Source organism: Acipenser ruthenus, chromosome 2, assembly GCF_902713425.1.
Source record: "Acipenser ruthenus chromosome 2, fAciRut3.2 maternal haplotype, whole genome shotgun sequence".
Classification (NCBI taxonomy): Eukaryota; Metazoa; Chordata; class Actinopteri; order Acipenseriformes; family Acipenseridae; genus Acipenser; species Acipenser ruthenus.
Window position 1 is genome coordinate 79,795,532 of NC_081190.1, and position 21,599 is coordinate 79,817,130.

General features: G+C 38.8%; 1 protein-coding gene across 7 annotated transcripts in view; it reads left to right on the plus strand.

Moving 5' to 3' along the window:
• The first annotated feature begins 510 nt into the window (after window positions 1–510).
• LOC117409253 (tripartite motif-containing protein 2-like) overlaps window positions 511–21,599 on the plus strand; it is a 52,737-nt gene continuing 31,648 nt past the window's right edge. For 5 of the 7 annotated variants that reach the window (XM_059002038.1, XM_034014983.3, XM_059002073.1 and 2 more), the window contains exon 1: window positions 16,224–16,378. The gene's annotated coding sequence lies outside the window, so the exon portion shown is untranslated. The other 2 variants (XM_059002044.1, XM_059002057.1) reach the window with 2 other exon arrangements.

Genomic DNA, 21,599 nt, shown 5'->3' on the forward strand with positions numbered 1-21,599 from the left:
AATAATAATAATAATAATAATAATAATAATAATAATAATAATAATAATAATAATAGGTTTTATTTGTTTTAAGACGGTCTATTTTAAATTTAATATTTTAAGTTTAACATTCATTTGAAAATAAAGATTCTTTGTAGCCTATTAAGAAAAGCATGTGTAGAAATCAGGGTTATTTTTCTATATTTACATAGCAATATACAACATTACATTGCAAATTAAATTGATTTAAAATGTTTAAAAAATTAAAAAAATTAAACATTTGTTTTCTGAATATATAATTTATTTATTTAAAATTATAATAAAATAAAATGTAGTTCTGTTGTAATTCTTAGAAAAATAGAATAACAATACAGATAAAGAATGATCAAAATACAGTAGCCTACGTAGCCCAAACACTGGTTTGGTAATTATAGGCTATACTATTATGAACTAACAAGGAGATCACTTTAGTTCTCGCCTGGGAAGAACGACCCCGACCCCCCCCCCTCTAAATTTGGCAGTTGTATTCCAGGCACATGGGGTTGCGTTGGTCAATTTGAGGAATAGTCGCTTCCACAGGCAGCAGCAGATATTCCAAGTTCTGTGAGCCTGACTGCAAGATTGACGGTGACGTCGTTTTGTTCTCTTTGTAATTGCGTTTGATAAGTGGACTCATTTCACAAATACAATTCGAAACGTAAGTATGTCTGTGTCATTGAATTCAGATAGCTAGCAAATTCATTCTGAGGGAGCGTCTTTTGCGGTTTAGCCGGGCAGATAAGAGACGGGTTGGACTCAGGAGGTGTAATGGTGAGAATTCCAGTTTGAATCAGCTGTGATTTGCATACGAAATGCTGGGGAAATGGTGTGTGTGATTTAAGTAACATGTATGCTTCATTGCATGTTATGAAGTACAGTAACGGTACGACACAGTACAGTAATCATTTAAGAAATAAGATGTGCCTGCAAAACTCGTGGGATATTGCATTTCAAATTGATTGATTAACCTATTTTGCTTAATTGGAAATTATAAAGGTGGAAAAAACGATGTGTTGCATTATTATTCTAGTTGCGGGGTTTGTATGCATTTGTATTAACAGTTAATGTATGCTATAATCAAACAATTAAAACGTAGCAATTAATAACGCGTTACGAACTCCAGAACATAATACGAAGATCTGTAACATTTTCATTGTATGTGTGTGTTGTTTGGGAAACTGCGCTCCTATTTATGCACAACAATCCTAACTCGGGGATTGCTTGAATTATTGCCCACATACAGTGATGGTGCTAAATATTGATAACATTAGGACTCTTGAGCATTTGAGTTTTTGTTTAATATTGAGTGAAAGTGGTCTGTTCCAAAATTCATACCGCAGAAAGGAGGAAAAATGCATAGTACATATTTGCACGAATGCTGCCAGTGTATTTCAGATTACGTTAAAATGAATCGTTTGACTTGATTTGCTGTCGATACAGTTTATTGGATTAACTGTTATATACGAACACTAGCTTTCATGACCTTAAAGGTCTCTTTAGGTGTAATTTTAAGAAATGGATGTTGTTGAATCCTGATAGGCAAGATGGCAGATATTAACAAATGACTGATAGCAGGTGACAGGTGGCAGGTGCATCAGTATAAAACTGCACAGATTACTGATGTTTAACAAGGAACAGTCCAGATTATGAGTCTGTGGACCATTATACAAAACAGAGTTCATGCACCTTTTCACCGGAATAGATTAGATGCTGCCCGTTGTAGCCTTTCCCCCTATTGAAAGTGTTATTGCAGGTGTAAGAAATTATTTATGCTGGCATGACTAACCTGAGCTGTAAATTATGCCATAATGCTTTTCAGGTGACAAATGGTCAGGTCTCTCATCTCCAGTGTCAAAGCCTTGTATCTCAGAAACCGTTTGGGAGTAGTGACTTCATGCGAAATGTGTTGCTGACCATTTAATTGACCTCTGACCTAATATGGCTGTCATATTGAGGTCATGTGACTTTTGAAGTTACAGCTGCTAGAGACATGACATTTGAGTTATTGTCTTAGTGTTTGGTACACTGCTGTGTTCTTTGATTGTCTTACTTAAGTTCCATGTTTTTCATATTTCCATTGTACTACATATCGACAAACCATGTAGTCTGATAACAAGCCCCTTAGACCATGCCGCTGGGGATGCTTAGTTTTTGTTCACATTTCTAGTTGCACAGTTGTGTTTGATTCAACAGGCGGCTTTACACAAATGACAATCCACAATGATTTGACAACCCCACTGTTGGGTGTATTTTTATAAACTAGTTCTCTCAACACTGCCATGTGTTTACCAGAAACAACATTTCTTCATAACCCATCAAATTTCTATCCCGCAACATTGCATTAATGTCAACTTTCTGTTTGATGAAAGATATTTCTGTCACCTGTCCCTTACTGTGATATGAGATTTGGGGCTTTTTCATTTTGATACATGGGGGCGTATTTTGCTTGAAGGGCTGTCAGATTTTTCATTGTAATTGTTACTCTTTGCAAACTGCTCATTTAGTTTTGGGCTGCCAGGATTTTAGTTGCACTTCTCTCAATTGCATTATTAGAGCTGCCTATCTGGGTTTAATGCTCATGTATTTGATTCACATTTGTATGTAGTGTCTTAGCTTGTTGTCAAAAGGATTTATACACTGGGAGCCAGTCAGTTCAGTTCTGATGAATTTCTGCAGAAATCATTTTTGCCCCCCCCCCCCCCCCCGAACTGTGTTGGCTTAAGTTTGACAAAGAGCTGTAAACGTGGATGTAAGCAAGACCCCACTTTAGCAACTACCTGCTTAGTAATTTCTCCTGCCTAGCAAGATGGATTCCTTTTAATATTTATGCCTCTGACAACTCATAAATAATGCAGTTCTTAACTTGAATGCATGACAACAGCAGCGAGAGTCCAACCTTATCTTGTTTTTCAACATACACACTTGTCACTTTAAATACTTGCTTGTATTGTTACTGTAATCTATGGGAATGACCTGACCTTGAGGCAAGTTCTATAATCTTAAATATAATATCTTTACAGATAAGTGAGGTGGAAGCAATATAAAGGAACTACAGTAAGGTCTTTGAGTGATTAAGGGACAGACTGCAAGAATAGAAACGTTGACTATCATTTGTTTTATATATTATATAATAGACGCTGTTCACATCCTGCAGTTTCAGGACTCGCTGCATGACTTTCAAGGCTTGCTGCATTGTAGGACATGCCGTTTTAAGAAACATATTGCAGATCTCTCTCAATTTGTACCCATAAGGTAATTTAGAGGCCTAGCTCAGGTGAGGTTAATTTCATGATGTTAATGGAAAGAGAAGGGTTCATGCTGATGGTGGATAAGGTTGTGACCTTGTAGGTTATCTGCCTGACACTCTTGCGATTCAAAATGGCCTGATCAGACTGCTTTGTAATTTGATGATAAACCTGCTATCAATTAACCTTGTTTTAATGTTTTAAACAAAGGACACAAGTTACATGATTTTATACATCCCTCAATTTTTGTATAAATATATTTTCTTGTGGTAACTGTTGTTGGCTGAAATTGTCAACCGTTATACTGATAGTGTTCCATGTATTTTTGTGATCAGCCAAATGCTAGTAGACTGAATGAAGCAGCCTGTTCAGTATTCTCTTCTGGCTTGGATGGTGGTTGTGGAAAATGTTGTCTTTGTGCTGTCTGGCATCAATAGTTAATGGTATTGCATGACAAGAGATGCTGATGCTACAGTTAACTCAGAGTAGTAGATAATTAGTGGGATTAAAGAGCTGGACTGTTTACTCAAGTCTGGCCCCAAACACTGACCATTTTTACAACTGGCAGTGATGCTCTGTAAACAATGACGTGTAGATCATCTGTTACACAGTCACGGTGCCAAATGCCTCGCTTGCTGCTGTAGCAAGCCAGTTGTGCAGGGAGGTTGCATTGTTCAGTTGAAAGCAATGAAGTAACTGTTTAATTCTGCTGTAGTAGCATCATATAGCATTGGTTCTCTTATGAAAGTTATCACACCCTCATCTTTCTGCATTACTTCATACAGTATGTTGTCAAAGATGGTGCATCTAGGCAAGCCATTGATGTCAGAATGCCAAATGGCAGCAGTCCCAGAATCTAATATTTCTTGCAATAAATATTTTAAACATATTTTGAGAAAATGTGAAAAAGGTAAAATGGCAACAAAATAAACTTTTGTGATTATGATTAAATCCAGTAATCCAAGCATAACAGCTGGATATACATGTGGTTCTTAGAAAAGGCGTGTTGTCAGGGCCGTCGTGCAGACCTATGGTGTTTGCAGGTGTGGCAGGGAGAGTTGCAGTGGTGAACTGAAACAGAAACACAAAAACGTACGGGACTAAACTGAGCCGCAGTGACGCTCAGCTTTTTATTAATTAAACAAACAAAACAGTTAAACAAAACACACCAAAACAAATGGGCACATTGGCCAAAGTAAAATAACACAAACAATAACGATTATTTTGTAAAACGTTTGCTTTCTGGTAGCATTCACTCTCACTCTTAACTCTATTCTCAACTTTGAGCTTGGAGTGGCTCTTTTTATTCTCTGTGGCTGGAGCCTTAATTACCCATTAATTAAATAATTACCTTTAAGGCTCCAGCCACATTTCCACGAGGTTTATTAGGATGGGGATTTTAACCCCATCCACTCCAACTACATATTACAAGACCGGCTTTTCGCCGGTCTCAAATAATAAATAATAATGTCGGACGGCTTTCGTCCGTTCGCGCACAAATACAGTATATTAATAATAATAATGATGATAATACAAATAATATATACATAAATAAATAAATATGCACAAGGGGTGGGTACCCCATCACACAGGTTAATTGCTTCTAGGTGGGGAAAAGTCATATCTTCTGACTGCTGCCTATGTGAGGCTGGCTTCAGGAAATATGTACAGTTGCGGCTGCAAATGTTTAATGAAATGGTTAGTCTCCAGGCACTTTGAACTACAGTACTTGAGTACAGCACTGTACCTGGAACAGGGTTACTGTAACAGACAGTAAGAAAAGAAAATCTACAGGAAATCCAGAATTGCTTCCCAGAAATTGAATAATTCTTAAGGGAGCTTGTTGGTAAATGAGTACAGTACATGTTTCAGTTGTTGGAGAAGATCTTGTTTATGTCATTATCATTGTGAGATAGAATTTGAAATGCATTTACTGTAATTCATTATTGACAGAAGCTGCAACAGAACTAATCAGAGCTGATAACTTCAGATGGTTCCTAAGTAGGGAGTAGAGATGTCACGGTATCAGATTTTGATGGTATGGTCAAAAAATATACCACTGATATCGTCGTACCGCGGTATAATGTCATTTTTTTGTAATCCGTTTTTAAATGTCTATTTAAATAAATACACTCAAGTAATTTTTTAACAAGAAAAATAACTTTAATTTAAAGTTTTAAAACAAATACAACACGCTGGTACTACAGTTCTATCGGGCATTACCTAACTGGAAGTCTTGTTCACTCCAGCTCACACAGGCTCAGCAAAATAATACTGCTTTTTTATTTCAAATTACTGTGGAGAAACACCAAAATATTAACATTTTCTGGGCTCAGTCTGGAACGATAGAGGGTAAGGATGTGACCATTGCAACTGAATACCCTCTTCATCTTTTTCAGTTTGGACGGTTAAGAGAAACAAAGTGTTACCTAGCAATAGCCAATCGAGTGCATTTTAAGACATGCAGTGCCCGCCCACTGATCTCTCAGCAGAGTGCAAAACTTAATGATGAGAAGATGGCACCTGCAAATTTTTTTTTTTTTTGGACGTCATGTTAACAGCAACAAACACAAAAGAAAGAAAAAAAGTTAAGGTGGGTGTGACACCGTTGCAAAGTTAAGCGGCATCTAGGGGACTTTTTTTTTAAATGGGAATAAATTTGTATTAATTTAACATAAAACCAAAATTCCTACAACACTATCAACTCGAGGAGATGGCAACATCTTTACAATACCGTTTTAAAATAAAAATAATACAAATGCCTGTAGCGTCTTAGACTTAGTTATATAGCAGTAAATAGACTTTTTGATTTATCTGCATGGTGTGTGCGTACTGCGTTTCTCTTGACCGATAGATAACAGCTACTTTTATTTCTTTGGTTAGGTAAATTAATAGGAAGGCAGTGATGAAAAGTTACAGTGCTTTGTTCTTGTTGAGAGAGTATTTGTGTTTCATTGACTGACAATCTCATTTGCTAGCGATCATTGTTTAGTAGGGCGGTTTATATTAAATATGATATCACTTATTTAGCCACCTACTCAGATAATTTCATTATTATTATTATTATTATTATAATTATTATTATTGTTATTATTATTATTTATTTCTTAGCCGACGCCCTTATCCAGGGCGACTTACAATTGTTACACGATATCACATTATTTTTACATACAATTACCCATTTATACAGTTGGGGTTTTACTGGAGCAATCTAGGTAAAGTACCTTGCTCAAGGGTACAGTAGCAATGTCCCCCACCTGGGATTGAACCCACAACCCTCCGGTCAAGAGTCTAGAGCCCTACCCACTACTCCACACTGCTGCCCCGGCAGTTTTCAGAACTTGAGATGTCAGTGTTCATTAGTTAGTTCTAATGAACACAGTGGCTCACCGATGGACAAACGGGGAATCCAAAATGTGCCCATATCACCGTAAACCATGTGAACTCGGTAATCATAGTATAGAAAAATGGTTACGGTTTCAAAACCGTGGCAGTTTATACCGCAGTTTACCTTAAAACCTCTATACCGTGACATCCATATTAGGGAGTAACATTAGTCTTTAGAATGCTAGGACAATTGTAAGAACAGTTTAGTATCTTTTGATGACAGAAACATAGCAAGTGGGTTGCATCCCTCATGTAATTTGTCATGATTTTAATAAACTCAGAAACACTTACCCGCAAATAATTATATTGATAAACTTCAGTTGTTTCATGTTTTAACCCACATTAACTGTAACTTTCTCCATTTATTTAGTAATTTTATAATAATAATTTCTCCCATAATAAAAGGTGGACTGAATTGAAGTGATTTTAAATAATAAATAATCAAGACAAATACAATTGAAATAATTTAAATTAGGTAATGCATACAAAGAGAGATTTACCAGGTCTGAACAGCTCTCGCAAGAGTAGTTAAGATCTGGTGCTGAAGAGAGCAGTATATGGAAGTTGGCAAGGCCCTTGGGAGATATTCACCTTTAGCTGAATGTTTTATAAGTAGCAGTATCCACTGTAAAAGCAGCTGCTTTACCAGGAAAGCTTGGCAATAACTTATTTTTTATTCATAAGAACTGCCAGAAGCAGTTAGCATTTAAGTGTCAGAAAGAGCTTGCCTTCAGTGGTTTGAAGTGGTGTACATCCCCTTTGTTTCACCTGTTGGCCCAGAGGACAAGATGAGTGTTCCTCCTAATATGTTTCATCAGACAGAAGAGCATAAAGCGGGACGATAATACACCCTGGCAAATATGTTCTGTGGGCTACATAGGGTGTTTATATTGAAAAACTTATATGTTTGCATTTTATATTCAAAAGGATCCAATACAATGTAAGACATGTAGAAACGATCATTCCAAGCAGGATGGGCACATTGAAGCACGATGAATGCCTTGAAAGGTTTTTACTGCAGGCCCTGTGAAATGGGGGCCAGTCAATTGGAAATTCAAAACAAATGCTAGGCCTAGTGGCACTGGACCAAGTGCAGCAGCACTTTTTGTACCCATCAGTACAATGGTTTAGACATCAGTACAGTAAATTCTATGAAGAATATAAATTATACAGTCATCTAGGCAGTACATCTGGTTTTGGAAATAACTGCTAACAAAGGTTATCTGTTGATTGCAGAATCAAATTATTGTCAAAACAAGCCTTGTCAGAGGCCCCAACATTCTCGCTAAATTTGCATCTCACAGCCAACACATCTCCTGCCCTCATTCCAAAGGAATGCAGTTGCTTTAACCCCAAACCAATGCAGTCAGGCTCATTATGACAGTGAAACCAGCAATTCATGGTTATTTAGTAACCATGGGACTGGTGGTCTTTTGAATCAAAGACAATTGTTAAGCTATGCTACTGTTGCAATGCTGATTGTGTTCTCTGTAAAGTAATAGATGTGTCTGTACAAATGAAACTCCATTGAGCCCATGGTCCCAAGAATAAAAGGGGCCTAGAGCGATGCCTGCCATAAACCAAGACATGGACACAAATGCTTTTATATTTGCAAACATTAAGGAATGCAGAAGAAAGCTCATTTCAGAATTTATTTAAAAATCTTGAGCAGTTAATTAGCATTTGCTTTGAGCAATAGATTACTCTATTGGATCAATGCAGCACTCTGCTGTATATAGGTATTTAAACATACTGAGGTACATGACAATTCACTACAATAGTTGACTGTAATGTAGTGTTTAGAAAATAAAGAGATGCAGCCATCAGCACTTCAGATAAGGTTTTGGGGCAGGTGCAAAACCCCCATAATGCGGCCGTAAATTGTGTTTATTAGCCGTAAAATCTGCTTTTAGTGGTCGCTAAAAATGCGGTGTATGTAAAGAATGGTGTTCATCTGGCGTTCTTGACCTGCTATCAAATTTGCATTTTGCCATCATGAATCCATTAAAATTATATTGAAATACATTCAAATGAAGAAAAAAGCATGGAATAGTGCGGGATCTAGATACTAAGCGGGCGTAAACATTATAATTGGATGTAAGGATTTTGCCTTGCACTTATGCAATTGCTGACCCTCCAAAAACATTACATGTTGACACTTATGTGTGGTTTCGGGGGGGCGGGAGCTAGGCTTCTGCCTATCCTTTTATCTGCTATCATCAATCAAATCTACTGGCCGTTTAAACCATTAGTCACACCCTATACCTTCGTCTTGTGTTTTTTCGTTATGGTTCTGAGCATAAGCAGATTGCACCTCCTGCAGCCGGCAAACCAGGAGAACAGGCAGCCGCTCCAGTCTGGAACATTCTCTGATTTTTAATGAAATAAAAGCATTCATTCGTGGATACTCTATCCTCATTCAATACCAAACACAGCAATTTGTATAAATGGGTGTCCAACATCGAGCGAGAAAAGCAAGGTTCCGCAGTTACAGTATTCTCCTCCATTCCTGCAGTAAACTCAGCCACCGCCGCAGCAGCTACAGTCATTTCCGGTTTTATACCAACCCCGGTCCCTATGGTCGAGCCTCCGATCTACAACCTCGCAACTGCCACAGCATATGGTTCCACCGCCTCAACCACTGCCCGTCATCCCTCAATATCCCCGCAGATTCGGCAAAGCATAATTGAAGGTAAAGACGTTAACCTGGCTTCACTGTTGATGGCTACATCCCAGTTTCTGGTCTATAGAGTAGTGGATTGTGGAGACTTGTCAGTCACGCTGAAATGCAGAGACCCCAGATTACTGAAGAATCTAACCCTGGGGGAATTCGTCCCAGCCTTCGCTATATACAGAGATGTACTATGTTTTGTATACCGGAACCGTAGGCAAGAACTGAATTCTTATGAATTCTACATCGTGGAGCTGTCTGTTAGGTATGGCGGGACCATGTTTTTCGACTACCACAAATCCTTTTCAGCAAAAGCAGCAGCTATTTTGGCATCAGATAACCACATCATCGACTGGTCACAACCTGATTTAGATCTGATCAACAGGATTTTCAGTGGTCTCAGAGCTAACACATACAGGGTCTGTGGCTCCACTGGCCACTCAACCTCTCTCTGCCCGTAACTGCCATAGCATCAACCTACTCCAGATCTGCAGTCTGCATCACTCCTCCCTGTTTATCTAACAGAATCTCGATCCCCAACTCCGTCCATTCTTCAGCCCTACCTGAGCAATCCACAAGGGAAGACAAATTCAGTCGAAGAATCAGATATGCAGGAGGAAGGCAAATCTGTAATAATTGCAACTCCGGTATATGCTCATTAAGACAGTGCAAAAAGTCTCCACTCCCATAAATATTTCCATATTAAAACAAAAACTACTACTTAATTGATGAACTAGAGAACGGTTTTTCAACCGGACTCAGTCAAATCCCTCCCTCTTCCTTCCAAAGAATAAACCTCCATTTTGCTATAAGAATCCAAGACAGTGCAGTCTTCATCTTCAGCCCATTTTCATCTCCCCCATTTACAAACAACAGGATTAACCCTATCAGCATCGCCACTCGCAAAATATCAGGAAAAAAGCGTCTCATCTTAGACTTGTCAGCACCACGGGGATCAAGCACAAGTAGCATCAACTTGCTCATTCATCACGATCAATTTTCTTTAAAATACATTACCATTTCAGACACAATTCATTCAATTAAATTGGCAGGTTGTGGTTCCTGGTTAACAAAAGCAGTATGTCAGATGCATTTAAAGTAATGCCAATCCATCCTTCTCTTCGTCACCTGTTCGAGATATGCTGGGAAGAAAAGTTGTTTTTTTTCTACACAGTTAACGTTAGGCTGCCGCAGCAGCCCGAAAATGTTTGATACTCTTTCAGCAGCTTTATGCTGGTTACTTCTCAATTCATATCATGTTCCATTTTTGATCCACCTTCTTGATGATTTTCTCTTGATTCCTCCCTCAGATCCACCAGCAGAAGCAATCGCCAATCTTAAAAGTTTATTTTCAGAAGTTGGCGCTTTCAGAAGAAAAAACAGTCGCCCCTTCATTCACTGAAATTTCTAGGAATCATACTGGACACAGAAAAGTTTGAAGCCAGCCTTCCTCTATCTAAACTCGACCATATTCATTCTTTTATTCAGAACTTTCAGATCAGCAAAATGGTCAGGAAACGCACAGTGCTCTCTTTGCTGGGCCATTTCAATTTTGCAGTTTGCATTATCCCCCAGGGGCAGACATTTATATCTTGATTACTTGATCTTTCATCGACAGCAAAAAATTTGGACTCCTATATCAATATTTCATCAGAAGCTAGGAAAGACATTAAAATGTGGTCTGCTCTCATACAGCATTGGAACGGCCTGTCTATGTTCTATGATGATTTCATTTCAGCACCTCACGACCTGGCTTTATTTACGGTGTCGTGGAAATTCTAATAAAGGAAGAGAGACTGCGAGTTCCAAACACACAGGCCTTTATTTCTTAAGTTTGCAAACTGAGAACACTCTCAGCACACAGGGTGCTAGATAATCATCGAGCAGTGTTCCAACATACAGAGTTGGATCAGTTTCTTATATACCTTAAAATTGTCAGCAAGGCAGAGGGTTAGCCAATGATGATTCAGGTATTAGCATATAAGAGAAAACTTATAACTATGCATACGTGGCATAAAACTAAGCAAGCAGATAAAAAGGATGGGTGGTTTGGGTATACGTGTAAAAAGACACGTCTGGCTCATCCTTTTTTCTCACAGCCGCAGCTGCAGTGTAGGCATCTTGCGGTTCCTTATCTTTAGCAAAGTATACAAGGTTATGGGAGAACAAAATGCCAGTACATTATGTCGAGTCAGTTCTATTTTCTGTAACATTTCTATAACAACGGACGCTTCATTTACGGGTTTCTGAAGTCTTCTAAACAATCAGTGGTTCTTTAGTACATGGCCACTAGAAATCGAAAACCTATCACCGCTTCTAAAATCCACAGCTCTTCTTGATATTTACCTAATAGTTGCAGCAGCACATCTATAGGGTGATCTTTGGTCAAAGAAATCGGTACTATTAATTTGAAATAACAAATCTACAGTTCACATTATCAGTAAAGGTCATTCCAGTTCACCTCTTATTATGCAATTACTGCAGCAATTTCCAGATTTCACCATCTGGTCCCTACAGCTCTGCCAACTCCAGCAGTAACACCCCAGTTCAACCAGCTAATTTTCAACTGAACCCAACTATCAGCAGACTTCTCAATGCAGCGCAAGCATACATGGCTGCAGCACTGGCTCCTTCCACCAGATCCTCTTATTCTACCGGCTGGACCACCTATTTAACTTTCTGCTATTAAAGCAGGATTAATCCGACCCCATTCAACCAGGACTCGATTATGGCTATTATACTGCACGCAAAGGACTCTTTACATCTTGCACCAGCTACAATCAAATCCTATCTGTCAGGAAATCAATGCCAATTTCGCTTGATGTCCATTACCTCCCCAATTCTCCTATCAATACCAATTGTCCATCTCCTCATGCGGGGAATCTCTAAGAGCTCTCTGACCGCTTCTCCTTGTCGTCTGCCTATCTCTGTAGCTATTCTGGGTAATTTGATTAAAATCTTCCATCAGGGCTACTTCTCTACATTTGATGACCTAACAATGGAAACTATATGTCCACCTGCATTTTTTTTTTTTTTTTTAAGATGCTCAGAATATGCGGTTCCTTCTATTGCCTATGCTGTATATTCACTGCAGTGATCTCACCCTCATCTTAGATTCCCACTTTATCCTCTTCCTGCACATTTCCAAAATGGATCAGCTCCGACAAGGTCAATTTATTCAGCTATCTAAAATGGACTCTCCTCTATGCTCATATGCTTCCATGCAGAAATATATCACAGAACACAAACATATTTCCAATTCTGACCCCCTGTTCATCAATTCAAGCCGGACTGTTATATCAAGACATTGGTTCTCATCACATCAGAAAACGTTTCTTTTCTTTTCCGTGCACCAATAGGACTTTGCTGCCCTTTCTCTGACATGTTTTTTTTTGGTTTGTATTTTCCTGCTCCACAAATGTCATACAGCACCTACTGCTCTCTGTACTCCTAACTCCATCACCTCTGGGCTGCAAGCACAACTGCTAAATAGACCAATGTGCTCACTGAGAACGTGTGGCAAAGTGGTTAACCGTGTGCAGGTGCAGGAATGCAGCAGTGATTAATAAACAGACAGACTACGATAATCCAGGTGCAGTGTTTGTTTTATTTTTAAATCCAATTGTCAATTGCGGTTTTCACCCCAATTTAGCATGCCCAATTATTATCTGTATCCCTGGCTCACCGCTCGCAACCCCTCCGCCGACTCAGGAAACGGAGGCTGAAACACGCGTCCTCCGAAACGTGCTCCTTCCAAGCCGTCATTTTTCGCACTGCAGATCCACAGCAATGCTACCAGACCTATAGTGCCGGAGGACAACACAGATCTGGCGGCTCCGCTGCAGAGCCACAGGCGCCCTATCGGCCACAGGGGTCGCTGATGCACGGTGAGCCGTGGATTACCCTGCCGACCTAAGCCCTCCCTACCCGGGCAGCGCTCAGCCAATTGTGCGCCGCCCCCTAGGAACTCTCGGTCACGGTCAGCTGTGACATAGCCTGGATTCGAACCAGCGATCTCCAGGCTATAGGGCACATCCTGCGCGGAGCGCCTTTACTGGATGCGCCACTCGGGAGCCCCGACATACTGCATTTTTAAAGGTAATAAAGGAAGTGCCTAACCAAATGTGTTTTTACATCCATCTCCAAAATTTCACAGACTTCAAATTCAAATTCACGATTTTCATGATATTCGTGGCAAAATTGTATCCTTAATCATTATTATTTATTTCTTAGCAGACACCCTGATCCAGGGTGACTTACAGTTGTTGCAAGATATCACATTATTTTTAAATACAATTACATTATTTTTTACACATTATTTTTTACATACAATTACCCATTTATACAGTTGTTTTTTTTTTACTGGAGCAATCTAGGTAAAGTACCTTGCTCTAGGGTACAGCAGCAGTGCCCCCCACCTGGGATTGAACCCACAACCCTCCGGTCAAGAGTCCAGAGCCCGAATAACTACTCCACACTACTGCCTTTGCGTAATTCCTGTTTTTTAAAACACCCAGCATGCAGCTTATCTTGAGCACTGGCAGTAGTTCTTCAAAATGTCTTGGTACAATTTCTTTTTTACGATAATTCATCATTTCATAGTGAAAACGGGGGTGTTGTTTTTTGTTTGAGTTCTCTTACACTATCTTATGTAAAGCACTAGATCTTTCTAACCTACTTTTAAACAACTCGAGAGTGTATGAGTGGCAATCGTGGACAAAGAACATCTGTTCTGTGTAAAAACAAAACAAAAAAAGAAAACAAACACTCCTGTTGAAACATATAAAAACAAAATCCACATGTCTCTGAATGAAAGAATGTGTTATCTGTTTATATTGGGGGCTTTGTGTGTTGTTGACTGGAGCTGTCGGAGCTGCAGCATCAGGGACTAGGAGACAAACTATCCTGGTACCAGCGGGATCATTCCAAAACAGGATGGGATTGGGGTGCCATCTGTCCCCTGCATTCAGTGTCCAGAGCAGTCTTGCGGACAACCCTACCACTGATCTGTGCAGACCTCCACCTTAATCGGTGAAACTAACTATATTGTTAATAAGCCCTATTGAAGTACTGTAGTACCTGGCTTAGCACTGTAAGGAGTGGAGGTGGGGAGGTGTAAATCATGTGCCTTGTTACTACATGTAATTGCTTTGGGGTGAAGATTAAAAAGCCTAGGGCAGCTTCATTGATTAAATTAGGAAGGCATAGTCCTGTCTTCCAATGACTCAAGCTATGTTTAAGATGTTATTATCAGCAGAGTTCAAATTATCAACCGGACAACCTTTTAAAGTTTGTTTTGGGCCCTGCTGTATGTATAGTATATCTTGACTGTTGTTGAACACGTTTAATATGCCATAGTATTTAAAGTTTGATGCATGTTAAACATGTAACTGCTTGGTTGTTACCAGTTATTTATTGTACGATGGCTTCCAGGAATTAAGTATGCATGGTTTTAGAGATAAAAGCTACAGCCAGCTTTTAGTTTAATAGTAGGTGGGCTTTTGTGTGTTCTGCAATGACAAACTCTGGATGTTACTGTCCAATTATTCTAGTTAAAATACATCTGAAGTTAATACAGTAGTTTGAAAAGTACCAGTATGCATTCTGCTTAAATACCAGTATTGTAGTTGTGTCGTCATAACCGTTTTATTTTTATGTATGATGGGTGATACACTATACAGATATAAATGACCATTGGAAATTCAGTACATTTTTAGTACCAGAGTATGGGTAACTTAATCTCTGCTGTATAATAGTGGTTCCATGTTGCAAGAGTTAAACTGAAGGTTATCTACACAGCTTAAGTTTTCAACAATTTACTGAATTGGGTTGTATATTCCTCTTCTCTAATCGTGACTGGTTTATCATTTATTTTAACAGCCATTTTCTCCCAAATGTGTATGTCAGTTCAATGCCCACGTACCCACAGGCAACTTCCACTCCCACTGTCATGCCAGTCGTCTCTTTTTAACTGCCGTTGTCTGGCACCAGACCAGTAGAGGTAACTGTAGTGGGGTAACGCAAACCTGCCCGACCTGATTCTGTTTTTCTCCCCAGTCCTTGTGAGTCTAATGCAGCTCTCTATATGGCTCCCTACCAAGATTGGCAACTCATTGCTGCACAGAGTTGCGAGCTCCCATTCGCAGATGACAACTTGTTTAGGACATTTTCAAGCAAAATTGTACTGTAAGTCGCACTTACATTTGTACATGTACTCAACGTCATGGTGGATGCAGGTCATGGTGATCTAATTTTTCATGACTCCAATGGCTCTAATTTCATATTTACAGCTGGGAAGTGGGCAGAAACATGTTTGTTTTTTTATGGGTGTACTTGTATAAATGGCTCACTTTCTAGTGTTGCCATTCTGTTGTATTGTGTGTTAGTTTACACCTCATTGTAAGCATGCTGCTGCTGTCAACAGGTTGTCTCTCTGAACGCACCTCTGAGATCTAAGCTATTCTGTCTGAATATTTTTAATGAATAAATAATAAAAGCTGAGAGCTGGTTCATTCATTGTTTCCATTATCATTATATTAAAATGCATCATTCTTAATTCATGAACATTTAACATTCTGTCACATCAACAGAAATTCACAATACCGTTGCTAGTTCTTGTCCTGAAATTCACATGACACTTTAATAATGGAATCTACTACAAATAGTGCTTGCATTTTGCGTTCATGCTACAGTAACTGATGCAACACATTTCCTCTGGCTTGTTATAATCCAACACTTATCTTGAGGCACTGCTGCTGTGTGCTATTCAGCATTTTCAGTCTTTTTCCTTTTCCTCTTCTGAATGCTGTGAGTTGAGCCGGCATCTTAATCAAACCTCAAAGCCAGACCAGGCGAGCGATTGGCTGCTGTCATCCCTTGATAACAGAGTTCCTGCCCACTCCCATAGCTTGTGCTGACAGTCTGTTTGTGTTTTTGTAACACAACACTTAACCCACACGCTTGATGGCTATAATGGGGCTGATTGTCTGAAAGGCTGAGCAGAATCAATGTTCTGCATCGGTACCAGATTCACAAGAATGGGAGCAATGGAACGCAAGTAAGTCATTTATATATTTATTGGAAAATACAGGCACACTGGCAAGTCCTTGTAAAAAGAGCATTCGTGTATCATGTGCAGGATGTCTTCCTGATTTGGGCAAAGGCAAGATAAACTGGAGTCTGTTACAGTAAACGCTTTTTCTCTGTGAAGTACAATAATGAGAGAATTATGTTTAACTGAAAAAGTTTAATATTGGGGGCTTTTTATCCATGTGGTTACTGTTTGCTATAATTGTAACCATAAATTAATCATGTCGACCGTTTATCAGGCATTGTCTATAAAGGGATTAAAAGCCAAAGGAATTTTGAGTTTGAATATTCTCAAATTCAGTAGTATAAGTAGCAAAGGGTTTCTAGTTTTATTGTACATTTTGCAAGTAACACCAAAGACACATTGTATATGTTTAATTTCTGCTGATAATGAAGTCTGGAAAATGCTAGCTTTAGAGCTTAAAACCACAAAAGGTCTACTCAGACAGGCATTTTATACTACATTTGTTATATTCCTACCTTCCATTGGTAATTCACCACCAGATGTGAGTGATTAGATATTTTTGCTACTGTAAATCAGTTGTAGAAATAGATTGTAGCAATGCATGTTTCATGTTTCATTAAATTACTGTTTCCTAACAATAAGGTTACTTGCAAATGAGATGTGTATTTATATTTGTTTCTATAAAATTAAATAACACATTTTTAATTATAAATACTGTAATTCTGGGGTAGTGAATATGTAAAATGCCCCAAACTTTTTATTTGCCATCCAAGTTGCACCATGAACAAACAGACATACTAAAGAATTTTAAATAAAAAACTTTTCGGTGGTAAGTAAATTGCCTTTTTTGCTAGTGCAAAAAAAAATAATTAATGCTATAAAAATGAGATACTTTATTTATTTATTTAAATTGTGATTCCAAGGAAGACATGTTGAGCTTCAAACATGTTCACGTGTTTTGTGTGTCAAGTAAAGCAGCAGTCTCATTCGTTACAGCATCCATGAGAATTAATAGTAGAATAAAAGTACAGTTTCAGTGAATTAGCAAATGTTTGATTTAAGAATTCTAATATAAATAGCACTATGATGAGAAAATAGTATAAAACATGAATAACTTAAGAGTAGCTGCATTTTGTAATTATATTAAAACAAATTATCTGCTGTTATGTACCAAAATTTCAATCCGGTATAAGAGATTTTTAGTTTTCCAGAATCCCTCTTAATCCTTTGGTAGACTAAAGCTCCCTTCACACTGGCACTTCTACCCGGTTCCGGACACGGGTTCCGGCTACCCGGGTCACTGCGTAGTGTGAAACCACGTACCGAGTTAACCCGGGTCCGAGCGACCCACCTCAGTATGTGGGTTGACACGCTTTGATCTTTGTTGAGCGAGACAAAATGCATGATGGTGGATGAAATAACAAACAGCCACGCCTGTATAAAGGTTTCACTTCCATAAGGAACGTTTTTGTTTATTCTGTTTAGCCATATTTTTGTTGCTTGAGACACACCATGCAGTAGGGATGAAGAAACATTTGCTCTAATCAACATTTGGGCCGATGGTTCAATCCACAGAAGCTTGGATGGAAGCGTCTGTAACAAGCTGTTTCCGGGGCATTGATACATAAGAACATAAGAAAGTTTACAAATGAGACAAGGCCATTCGGCCCATCTTGCTTGTTTGGTTGTTAGTAGCTTATTGATCCCAGAATCTCATCAAGCAGCTTCTTGAAGGATCCCAGGGTGTCAGCTTCAACAACATTACTATGGAGTTGGTTCCAGACTCCCACAATCTCTGTGTAAAAAAGTGCCTCCTCTGTTCTGAATGCCCCTTTCTCTGATCTCCATTTGTGACCCCTGGTCCTTGTTTCTTTTTTCAGGTCGAAAAAGTCCCCTGGGTCGACATTGTCAATACCTTTTAGAATTTTGAATGCTTGAATCAGATCGCTGCGTAGTCTTCTTTGTTCAAGACTGAATAGATTCAATTCTTTTAGCCTGTCTGCATACGACATGCCTTTTAAACCCGGGTCATTCTGGTTGCTCTTCTTTTGCACTCTTTCTAGAGTAGCAATATCCTTTTTGTAGCGAGGTGACCAGAACTGAACACAGTATTCTAGATAAGGTCTTACTAATGCATTGTAAAGTTTTAACATTACTTCCCTTTATTTAAATTCAACACTTTTCACTATATATCCAAGCATTTTGTTGACCTTTTTATAGAAATGTCTTCTAGAGGAAGACATCTGAGTCAACATGAACTTCAATTTCAGTATCTCCCATATGATATAATATGATATAATGCACATTTTTATTGCCTGCGTGCAGTACCTTACACTTTTCTCTATTAAATGTCATTTGCCATGTGTCTGCCCTGTTCTGAATGCTGTCTAGATCATTTTGAATGACCTTTGCTGCTGCAACAGTGTTTGCCACTCCTCCTATCTTGTGTCATATGCTTTGCAATTATCCATTGTCAATGTTGCATCCTCAAATAAAGCAGGTTAGTTAGACACAATCTTCCTTTCCCATGAGCTGCCTTTCCTAAAACCATGGTAACTGTCTCCCAGGATACTGTTACCATATTGTTTACTTGCGTCTGTCACCCAGGTCAATCCTCCTTTATCAAAAGCAGTGTGAAATCGTGTAGCCAACCCACATGACACTGGGTCCTGACCCGGGCAGAGCATGCCAGTGTGTCAGGGGCTTAAGTTTTGATGTAGCAACTTAGGCCCGGACCACACTACATAACTGATCTTGAGAACTGTACTCGAAACCGATCTAATTAATCCAGCTCAAAGCGTCCACACTTGATTACCGTTTCATGCTTAGTCGGGTTAATGCGTACACACACTATTAAAATAGTTCAGTTACAGTTCCTAGCAGCACAATGAACAGCTGAAATTAATATGATAGTAACGCACCATGCACTGTGTTTTATTTTAAAATAATGTGTTATGTCCTATATTAATAGAGGTCCATATTGCTAAAAAGAAATAAAACAAGTATTTTGGAAAAAGTAAATGCGAACACACATACACACACAAGTACGGCTCGGTTTTCAGCTTTTAATTTTAATCAGGTGATCCCTTTTAGACAAATTGAGCTGATTCTGTGTCATAATTAAACTCCGAAAAAGCTGTTAATTACAAAACAGTCTTTGTTTTTACCTTCATATCTTGCTTGAGCCTAATTCTGGTCCCTTAATTGTATTTCAAACAGAGCTGACAAATGACGTGAATTGTTCATACCCGATCCTACTTTTAACTTGCATTTCATTTTTGCAGTCGCCTAATTTAATGTTGAGCTTATGTTATTTTCTCCACTAGTTTAACAGAGATGACCAGACAGATTTTTTTTTTTTTTTTTTTTTAGGCATAAAAATGAATACCTAGTGCAGAGTGTACACTGATAGCAAGTCCTTCAGGCGCCAGTTCTGAGTATTTCGCCAAACATACCACAAAGCATTTTGGGGTATTGGAGGATACACAAAAAAATGTTGTTTGGTCTTAGAAGTATAACTACTCAGGTAAACATAAATAATAATTGCAGTACTCATACTTTTATGTTTAAAGGCATAGTATAGGCAGGGTCTAAAACAAAAAAGCACACTCAAAGGAAAGTTACATCGGCATCCTTAACTCAATGTTGTGTAGAGGTGGTGAATGAAGATCAAACCAGGTTCAGACACCACTGTGCTGTCTGCTATGCTAAAAGTGCCATACTGTACTATCTCTGTACCAGAGTTCAATACATATTGAGGATATAAGGGAGGATTATCATCAACATTCTTCCAGAGAAACGTTATCTGACGACTTTTATAAAGTCAGATCACAAAGATGCCTGAATAAATCTATGCACACAATAGCAAAGAACATCCAGTTTAATAAAAACACAGACCACTTGGCTTATGATATACTGGTGCTGAAATGCCCTTTTTGAACCATGGTCAATTTGGTATATGTAATAATGTTTCATTAACCAATGGAACAAACTAGATATGGAGCGGAGTTATTACTTTATTGGTTGATAACAGATGGTAGATAGGGGTGCAGTCTCATTACAGAAATGGCTGAAAGTGCATGTGCAGTGAACTGAGAACTTTGCCATGCTGTACAAGATTAAGCCAGGAGGTACAGTATTTGTGTTATTTATCTCTTAAAAGGGGAATATTATGCAAAGAGCAGATTAAATGGGATTTGAATATTTATTTATTTTTTTCAAAGAGAGGCCGTTCTGTGGCCTTGCATGCCTGGATTACAAATCAGAATTGTGTCTTCTATGTGAATGTCTGCGGATGGATTCATACATGTGAATATGTTGCTTAAGCATAAATGTGTGTCATAAATTTGTCTATGTACTGTATGTATGCATGTAAATGTGCATGCATGTCAAAAACTGGATATTAGCTCAGCCACTAAATAAAATGTATACTGCTAGGTATTTACTTATTGGCATAATGCGGGTACGTGGTATCGGATTTTTTACACGTGCCGACCTCTAATATATATATAATATAGCGTTTTGCAGGAGGCAGAAAATGAGAGATGCTTTGGGTCTTTCAAAAGACTTTATTTATTCTTTGGACACTATCTCAGCACCCACGCAGAGACCACAGCTCTGTCACCTTCTCGGGTTACATTTACCAACAACACAAAATGGCGTTGCAGCGCCTTCTTATAACCTTAGACCCACCCCCTTATGCAAATAGGGTACGAGGGCTCAGGCACATCCCATTGACCCTCAGCCTCACACTAGAACCAATGGGCACAGGCAGATAACAACCAATGGTAACAGATCAGGGAAGACAAACAGGCAGACAGGTTACATTATACACAGGAATATACACACAAAAGGTAAACAAAGCAGCGGCAGAATACAGCGGGGAGGAAATAAACACACAGCACGTAAGCACATGTAGACAGCGGGAATGACAGTACACAAACACAATGCACAGGTCGTTACTATATATACTGTAGCACGGTAGCAGGTACAGTCAGGTAACAAACCTGGCTCCAAGTTAATTTTGAGTAATTGTTTAAGTTGGGTTGATTGTTTTGTTAATTGTTTTATCGTTTTGGCAGTTGACAAGGTTAATTACAAATTAAAGCCAGCTGCCTGTACCTGCTTCTGTGTGGCATAAAAGTCTCACAAATAGTTCATTTCGGGACTGCTGGGTAGAAGGAAACAGAAGGCTATGTGCTCTGTTTCCGAGCAGTCACAATTG